Source organism: Cherax quadricarinatus, chromosome 27 (assembly GCF_038502225.1).
Source record: "Cherax quadricarinatus isolate ZL_2023a chromosome 27, ASM3850222v1, whole genome shotgun sequence".
NCBI classification, from domain to species: Eukaryota; Metazoa; Arthropoda; class Malacostraca; order Decapoda; family Parastacidae; genus Cherax; species Cherax quadricarinatus.
Window position 1 is genome coordinate 20,234,529 of NC_091318.1, and position 8,565 is coordinate 20,243,093.

Here is an 8,565-nt window from a genome sequence, read left to right on the forward strand (position 1 = left end):
CACACTGTAGCACCTCTTTTGTTGTTTCCGTCCTCACGATAAACTTATCGTAAGTCGAGACCAAAATTTCTGGAGGCTTTCAGAACGTTGCTTCTGGACTTGAGCTTTCCTGGAGATGTACAAGTTGCTCATGAAGCTCTGGGAGACACTCTTTCAAACTTGACTGGCGGTGCATACTGGACACCACCTGGTCCAGCTATGATGCTGGACCAGCAGATGGTTTCTGGGTAGATGTTCGTCCATATCTTCCTGGAGCTTCTTCGGATGACCTTTGTAAACGCTTGAATGCCAGTGAGTACTCCTCCTGAAGAATCTTCCGCTCGTCGTTCACATCTGTGAAGGCAGCAGTTTTCCCATTAGCCATTTTTTTTTCTCTCTCTCCTAAATGCAGGTTTTTCTTAAAAGCAGTAATTCCACCAACGTCCACCAGGGTTTAATTTCGGCCTCTTATGGCTAAGATTCATTTCGTTTATTTTCCAGATGACGTTCAAATAAATCAGCTTTGTTAGCCAAGCAGCGTCAATGAAGCAGTCGGCCAATAAACGCTGTTTCTCCAGCAGGAAAATTTCCCTTTCAGTATTTAGTCCAGTAACCCATGTGAGACTCTTCCCTCGTGAGAGTCATCGAACATCAGCCAGACCTGGTGATGGGATCCCATCTTCTCACACATTTTATGAAAAAAAAAATCGTTGTGGAACATGTAGAGTTGTTAGTCCTATGACTCACGAAATCGTAATGACACGATTGCAAACAAACCATACCACGGGCGGGGATAGAACCCGCGATCAGAGAGTCTCAAAACTCCAGACCGTCGCGTTAGCCACTGGACCAGCTAGCCACAATAAGATTCGTCCAACTAGGTATATTTCTACACCATAGGAAGGTTAGCATAGGCACCACTGTGACCCGCCCGTGGGATGGTTTGTTTGCAATCGTGTCATTACGATTTCGTGAGTCATGTTGACGGCTTTGAGGGGACTTGAGCTAGAGTTCGTCACGGCCACGCTAGCTGGAGATTCGTCTGTAAAAACTTACATTTGTGATCACAGTGGTGCCTGTGCTAACCTTCCTATGGTGTAGAAATATACCTAGTTGGACGAATCTTATTGTGGCTAGCTGGTCCAGTGGCTAACGCGACGGTCTGGAGTTTTGAGACTCTGATCGCGGGTTCTATCCCCGCCCGTGGTATGGTTTGTTAGTCCTATCATAGATGGTGGACCGTCATTGCTCTCAGCCGTGTTGTTCAAACAGTGAACGTCACGCTTTTTCAAAATATTTGTTCAATTTGTTAAAGATGTCTTTCCCAGGTAGTGGTGGTTGACAGGACATTGCCGAAGAGAAATTACTGTCTTCTTTCTAACAAAAACCCCACAAGCTGATAGTCATTTGCAATGTCCATACACTCATTTGTCTACACTAAAGATTCTCCCGCTTTTTCAGCGCCATGATAAGTTGAACCCAAATATCATCTGGCGTGAGGATACGACATGTGTTACTGATTCCACCTTCTTGGCAACATCCACCTCACAGAGAACCCTCTACCGTCCCTGTGGCTGGCTTCTCCAGATCCTCCCCAGTGGTACGAGGCTCAGCATCTCGCGGTACTCCACGTCACCTCACAGGACGCCCAGGAAATTTCGTCCAGAGAAAAAATCGAGGGAGTGCATCCAATTTTCCTTTGTTCTTCTTTATCCTTAAAAACAACTCAAGTGAAGTTCCGATGAAATCAGGACAAGCCAAACTTGAATGGTATTTCAATTTGTTTTCATTCATAGCTCCGCTCACGTACATTGCAGGCACTACAATGTACATCTCTACAAATGGCTTTTTCAGGACCGAACAAACCTTCATGGCTAAACATTTCCTTGATAAAATATCGTAACACTGCACATGTGTCTTGCTGACGATTGTTGATGTCGTATATCAACACTTACCCATGCAAGACTTCTGTACCAAGACCGTCCGGTAGTTACGAGCCAACTACGATACATCTACCACAACTTCTCCACTTCTTCCTCTCTCTGTCCCGTCCCTGTCCTTCTATACATACCGGTTCCATTTACTTTGTGTGTTAGTGTGACTAGTCAATGGTTCAAATCGGACTGAAACATCGTCATAAATTTCTTTCTCCTTTGTGTGCAGCGCTGTATAGCCCTTGTGGTTTAGAACTTTTTGGATTATAATAATTTCTCCTATGTGCAGGTTATTCGTATATTGGTTCTATCTGTGCTCAGTTCTGTATCTCACAACCGTGGCTAGCAGAGCGGTACGATACGGTACGGAATTCGGTACGATATATAGTTGATTTTTTGTTGAAAATTAGGGTACAAAGCAATTATATAATAATTTCCTTAAAGTACAATACGGTATTTTTTAGGTACGAAAGGCAAAAAATACCGCACGGCTCTGCCAGCCTCAGCCACAGTAAAACTCGTCACTAGATTTCAGATATCTGGTAAAATTTCGTAGCGCCTGGCTAGTGACACACAACACGACACTTGGTGTGATACCAGGCAAAACCTGGGAAATTCTAGTGAGATCTTTTAATAAGTCAAGAACCCCAATGGAAATAAGTCACTGACTTTTTTGGGGAAGTTATCGTAGTTAATTTACACATGTTACTATATATGATGATTGTACTTATGTGTACCTGTGCCAAAATAAACTTACTGGTTGCCAAATATTGAGATGAGAGGATATATGGAAGTGTTGGAGCAAAGGTAGCAAGTGTTCTTCAAGTACCGCAAGTGAGCATTTCTTACCTGGAGTATACTTGGAGAGGGTTTCGGGGATCAACGCCCTCCCGGCCCGGTCTGTGACCAGGCCTCCTGGTTGAAAATATACAGTAGCAACTGATAAATGAACTTAATCTTGAGGTGAAGAATCACATCACTGATGCGGTCAGGTTTCCCAGATGCAACACACAGGTCAGGTTTCCCAGATGCAACACACAGGTCACGTTTCCCAGATGCAACACACACGTCAGGTTCCCAGATGCAACACACAGGTCAAGTTAACAGATGCAACACACACGTCAGGTTCCCAGATGCAACACACACGTCAGGTTCCCAGATGCAACACACACGTCAGGTTCCCAGATGCAACACAGTCAGGTTTCCCAGATGCAACACACACGTCAGGTTCCCAGATGCAACACACACGTCAGGTTCCCAGATGCAACACACACGTCAGGTTCCCAGATGCAACACACACGTCAGGTTCCCAGATGCAACACACACGTCAGGTTTCCCAGATGCAACACACACGTCAGGTTCCCAGATGCAACACATACGTCAGGTTTCCCAGATGCAACACACACGTCAGGTTCCCAGATGCAACACACACGTCAGGTTCCCAGATGCAACACACACGTCAGGTTCCCAGATGCAACACACACGTCAGGTTCCCAGATGCAACACACACGTCAGGTTCCCAGATGCAACACACACGTCAGGTTCCCAGATGCAACACACACGTCAGGTTCCCAGATGCAACACACACGTCAGGTTCCCAGATGCAACACACACGTCAGGTTCCCAGATGCAACACACACGTCAGGTTCCCAGATGCAACACACACGTCAGGTTCCCAGATGCAACACACACGTCAGGTTTCCCAGATGCAACACACACGTCAGGTTTCCCAGATGCAACACACACGTCAGGTTTCCCAGATGCAACACACACGTCAGGTTTCCCAGATGCAACACACACGTCAGGTTTCCCAGATGCAACACACACGTCAGGTTTCCCAGATGCAACACACACGTCAGGTTTCCCAGATGCAACACACACGTCAGGTTCCCAGATGCAACACACACGTCAGGTTTCCCAGATGCAACACACACGTCAGGTTTCCCAGATGCAACACACACGTCAGGTTTCCCAGATGCAACACACACGTCAGGTTTCCCAGATGCAACACACGTCAGGTTTCCCAGATGCAACACACACGTCAGGTTCCCAGATGCAACACACACGTCAGGTTTCCCAGATGCAACACACACGTCAGGTTTCCCAGATGCAACACACACGTCAGGTTTCCCAGATGCAACACACACGTCAGGTTTCCCAGATGCAACACACACGTCAGGTTCCCAGATGCAACACACACGTCAGGTTTCCCAGATGCAACACACACGTTAGGTTTCCCAGATGCAACACACACGTCAGGTTTCCCAGATGCAACACACGTCAGGTTTCCCAGATGCAACACACACGTCAGGTTCCCAGATGCAACACACACGTCAGGTTTCCCAGATGCAACACACACGTCAGGTTTCCCAGATGCAACACACACGTCAGTTAAATATTTCCAATTCAATATATTAGTTTGTGAAGTTAGTATTCCATTTTTCCGTCAAATATCTGAAAAAAAAAATAAATAAAATTACTATTTACTTATTATGAAACAATTTCATTTAAGAAAAAAAAACGTAAACGAACGTTATAATTTATGTCGCAGGGATTTTTTTTTACGTTTTTCTTTCTGTAAATTAATTTTTTGGACCAAAATATATAGCGATTCATCAAAATGATCCGACTCTCTGGGTAACTGTTTTATTATTTACATTATCAATGTTTTGTAATTTTTCCCTCACACAGGACGTCAAGAAATAAATGTCAGGTGAAATTTTCAAATTACGAAGTTTTTATTATAGATGAAGTTAAAATATAATGTTAAAATTTATCCATGAGGAATATTCACTGTGATGTGTATGTGAGAGAGAGAGAGAGAGAGAGAGAGAGTGAGAGAGAGAGAGTATGGGGGGATGTTTGCTCTCGTCCTTATCTCTTGTTCATCTGTAACCTTAAGGAAGGATCCTGGACTTAAGGTCTCCATCACCACTAAGAACAACAATGATCCATCCGCCACACCCATCACCCCTACCACATCACATCTACCACCACCCACAACAACCACCACCACCCACTATAATCACTAACCACCCACCATGACCACCATCAACAACAATAACAACAACAACCACTCCGTCCACCAGCACGAACACAAGCTTTTTATCTCAAGCTAAACTACACATGTTAAGCTGACATCCTAGCTGCTGCTTCTTATGAAAGACTAAACCACTAAGTTATCTTGGGTGTGCTACACCCCCTTAACACCCCCACCTCAAACCTCCCCTGCCCGGGGGTGTGCTACACCCCCTTAACACCACTCACCTCAAACCTCCCCTGTCTGGGGGTGTGCTACTGCTGCAGGAAGTGTAGAGGTGCGAGTGGGTGTTGTAAGTGGGTTAGTGTAATCATGGAATAATGTAGTGGGAGGTGTAGCGCAGTGGGAGTGGTTTAAGGGAGTATGGTGTAAAAGGGTGCGGTGTAAGGGGGTATAGTAGTGCAGGTGGTGTATGGGGTGTTGTGTCGGTGCCTGTGATGCCCCCATCCTTGGCATCTTCACTGATACGTGATGCTTCACTAATCCCGGGACAAATCCCAGCATCCCTCGCTCTCATCAAGCGGATCCCACAGCCACGCTACCATTTGCTTTGCTGCGGATCATTAAATCCCTTCCACTTGGCTACCAACATCGTCTGAGGCTCCAGCAGCAGCTGCAGCAGCACTCGAGCGCCTCAGCAACTTTTCCTCTCCTCCAGGAGTCTCTCCTGAAGGACACGCGGAAGACGCACGAACGCTACGGGAACGCGAAGCCAACGACAGGAATCCCACAGACATGTTATCATTTCTGGCGTGCTGGAGCGGTGGTGTCACGCGTGGTTTTTGCTACGCTGGTGGCCAGGCTGTGTGTCACGTCACTTGTCCATGTCAGTGGCAGGGCTGGCACGGGGTACCCTTTCCCCCCAGGCTCCCTGCAACCCTCCAGCAGGGTAGCCCTCAGGGCGACAGTGTATGTCATTGTGTGTGTGTGTGTGTGTGTGTGTGTGTGTGTGTGTGTGTGTGTGTGTGTGTGTGTGTGTGTGTGTGTGTGTGTGTGTGTGTGTGTGTGTGTGTGTGTGTGTGTGTGTGTAACTTTATTTTGTCCCAGATGAATTGGTTGTTTGTCCCTTCGTTGTTTCTGCTGGTGGTTGACTCACGTTCCTTCACGCGAGAGCGTATTTAGACTTGCTTTAAAACATAAGAAAGGAGGAACACTGCAGCAGACTTAGTATTATTATTATTATTATAATCAAGGGGGAAGCGCTAAACCCGGAGGATTATACAGCGCCTGGGGGGGGGGGATGTGGAAGGCATTCAGGCTTAATTCGGGGAACTGGAGCACAGATCCAATTCCCTAAATCAAGAGCCCCTCACCAACATCAAGGAACCTTCCTTGAGGGGAGCAGACTTAGTAGTCCACACTTTGGCAGGTCCTGGTCAAACCCAAACCCACTAAGAAAAATATTCGCTCAACTCATTATCAGAGTTACCCTATTACTGAAAACGGAAGCCTATTAAACGTTCCGTACTCTGGCAAAACTGCTGGTCTTACCTCTCCGTCTCACGAACACGAAAGTTGGCAGGAAAATCTTACGAAATCTCTACTGGCGTTCGTCGATTCTTTTCAGTTTAGGGATGTCTGGCTTGAGGGCCTTCAGTCTCGCCGTCCAAACAGTGATAATTTTATTCTTCTTCTGTTTATTACTGTTTTCATCCATCGTGCGGAGGCGACTCGAACCTACGTCACGTCTCCCTTCCCTTCCCTTGCAAAAGACGCTAAGTGGTGACCACTTAACCAACCCAGGCCCCATTTAACCAACACAGTTACCACTTCCGTACAAGTCTGAATGCAACTCAAGTATTTATACTCTCATCGGCGTCACAAACCCAGATGGACTCTGCCTTCAGGTACTCGTTTACGTACGAACGTCAGTGGAATGTGTACATGTACCGCAGGACAGGATATCGACGAGGGAAAACTGAATAAAACAGTACATACCTGTGAGCATCACTCCGGTGCACACCTGTGGGCATCACCCCAGTACAAACCTGTGGGCATCACCCCAGTACAAACCTGTGGGCATCACCCCAGTACAAACCTGTAGGCATCACCCCAGTACAAACCTGTAGGCATCACCCCAGTACAAACCTGTGGGCATCACCCCAGTACAAACCTGTGGGCATCACCCCAGTACAAACCTGTGGGCATCACCCCAGTACAAACCTGTGGGCATCACCCCAGTACAAACCTGTGGGCATCACCCCAGTACAAACCTGTGGGCATCACCCCAGTACAAACCTGTGGGCATCACCCCAGTACAAACCTGTGGGCATCACCCCAGTACAAACCTGTGGGCATCACCCCCAAACAAGGGCCCTAACAATGCGTCATCTATCCCTTCAAAGACTTGTTGAATATATACCACCGTGATACGGGTTTAGTGCTTCAGCAGCCACACAAAACTACTAGAAAACTGACAACTAACTCACTTGTGTTCTGGTTGTCAAGGTTGACCGGACGACCCACTGCTGCTGGCCAAGACGACTACTTAACGATGACTGGCTGGGTCGTCACTCTGACTCCTCCTTGCCGCCTGCTCCGCTAGGGTTTGAAGCCTGTCTACCACACGAGTCATCATAGGTGTTTTAAGTGCCCACAGTATGGCAGAGAGTATACTGTAAAGTTTGTATATACAGAGAGACACATACACACGCTGCTCCATGTATATACACGAAGACACTCGCTGGGTTAATGGGGTTTAAAGTCTATAGACAACCTGAGGGTCATAAAGGCTGCGTGTAGCCTGAGAGAGAGAGAGAGAGAGAGAGAGAGAGAGAGAGAGAGAGAGAGAGAGAGAGAGAGAGAGAGAGAGAGAGAGAGAGAGAGAGAGAGAGAGAGAGAGAGAGAGAACCTAGCTACGTGAGTCTAACTCAACACAACTCAATAATCTACATTTACATTGGTTTTCTTTAGGGAAAAAAAACAATGTATATAAGAGAACACGGTATTTTCCACGTCATTTCCCTAAATTAACCACAGTCACGGTATTAATACATAAAATCTGAAGTTAATGTCCGTGAAACCTAAAATAAGTTTTAGTCGACTGGTGTGGGTCGCATCCTGGGAACAAAATTAACATAATTTGCCCGAAATGCTCTGCATAACAAATGGCTTTCTATATAGTAGTATGTCACTGATGTCAGCTAGGACTGTATACCTTGTATATGTACTTGTAGAAATAAAGATTATTATTATTATTATTATTATTATTATTATTATTATTATTATTATTATTATTATTATTATTATTATTATTATTATTATTGTCGAAACCACAGTTCATAACCTGGTCTCGAAGCACTGACCAAAACCTTCGCTGAATCTTGAAAAAATCTCCACCTCCGCCAATTATAATGCAGCTTCGGTTGTTTGCTGCAAATTGATTGGTTTCCTCCCTAGCGGCAACCTAACTATCGCCTCTCCCAGGCGTACTAGAACGTTTACGCTCGGGCTGGTCTCCTGGGCCAATTATAATACAGCATTGGTCACTTGCTCGGACGTGATTGGTCACTGATGGTACATCAAAGTGTAGTAGACACGAGCCAATGAACTGGGAGAACCCACACGTAGCCAGCGACACTGACAGCGGGACTATATGCAGGCTATATCCAC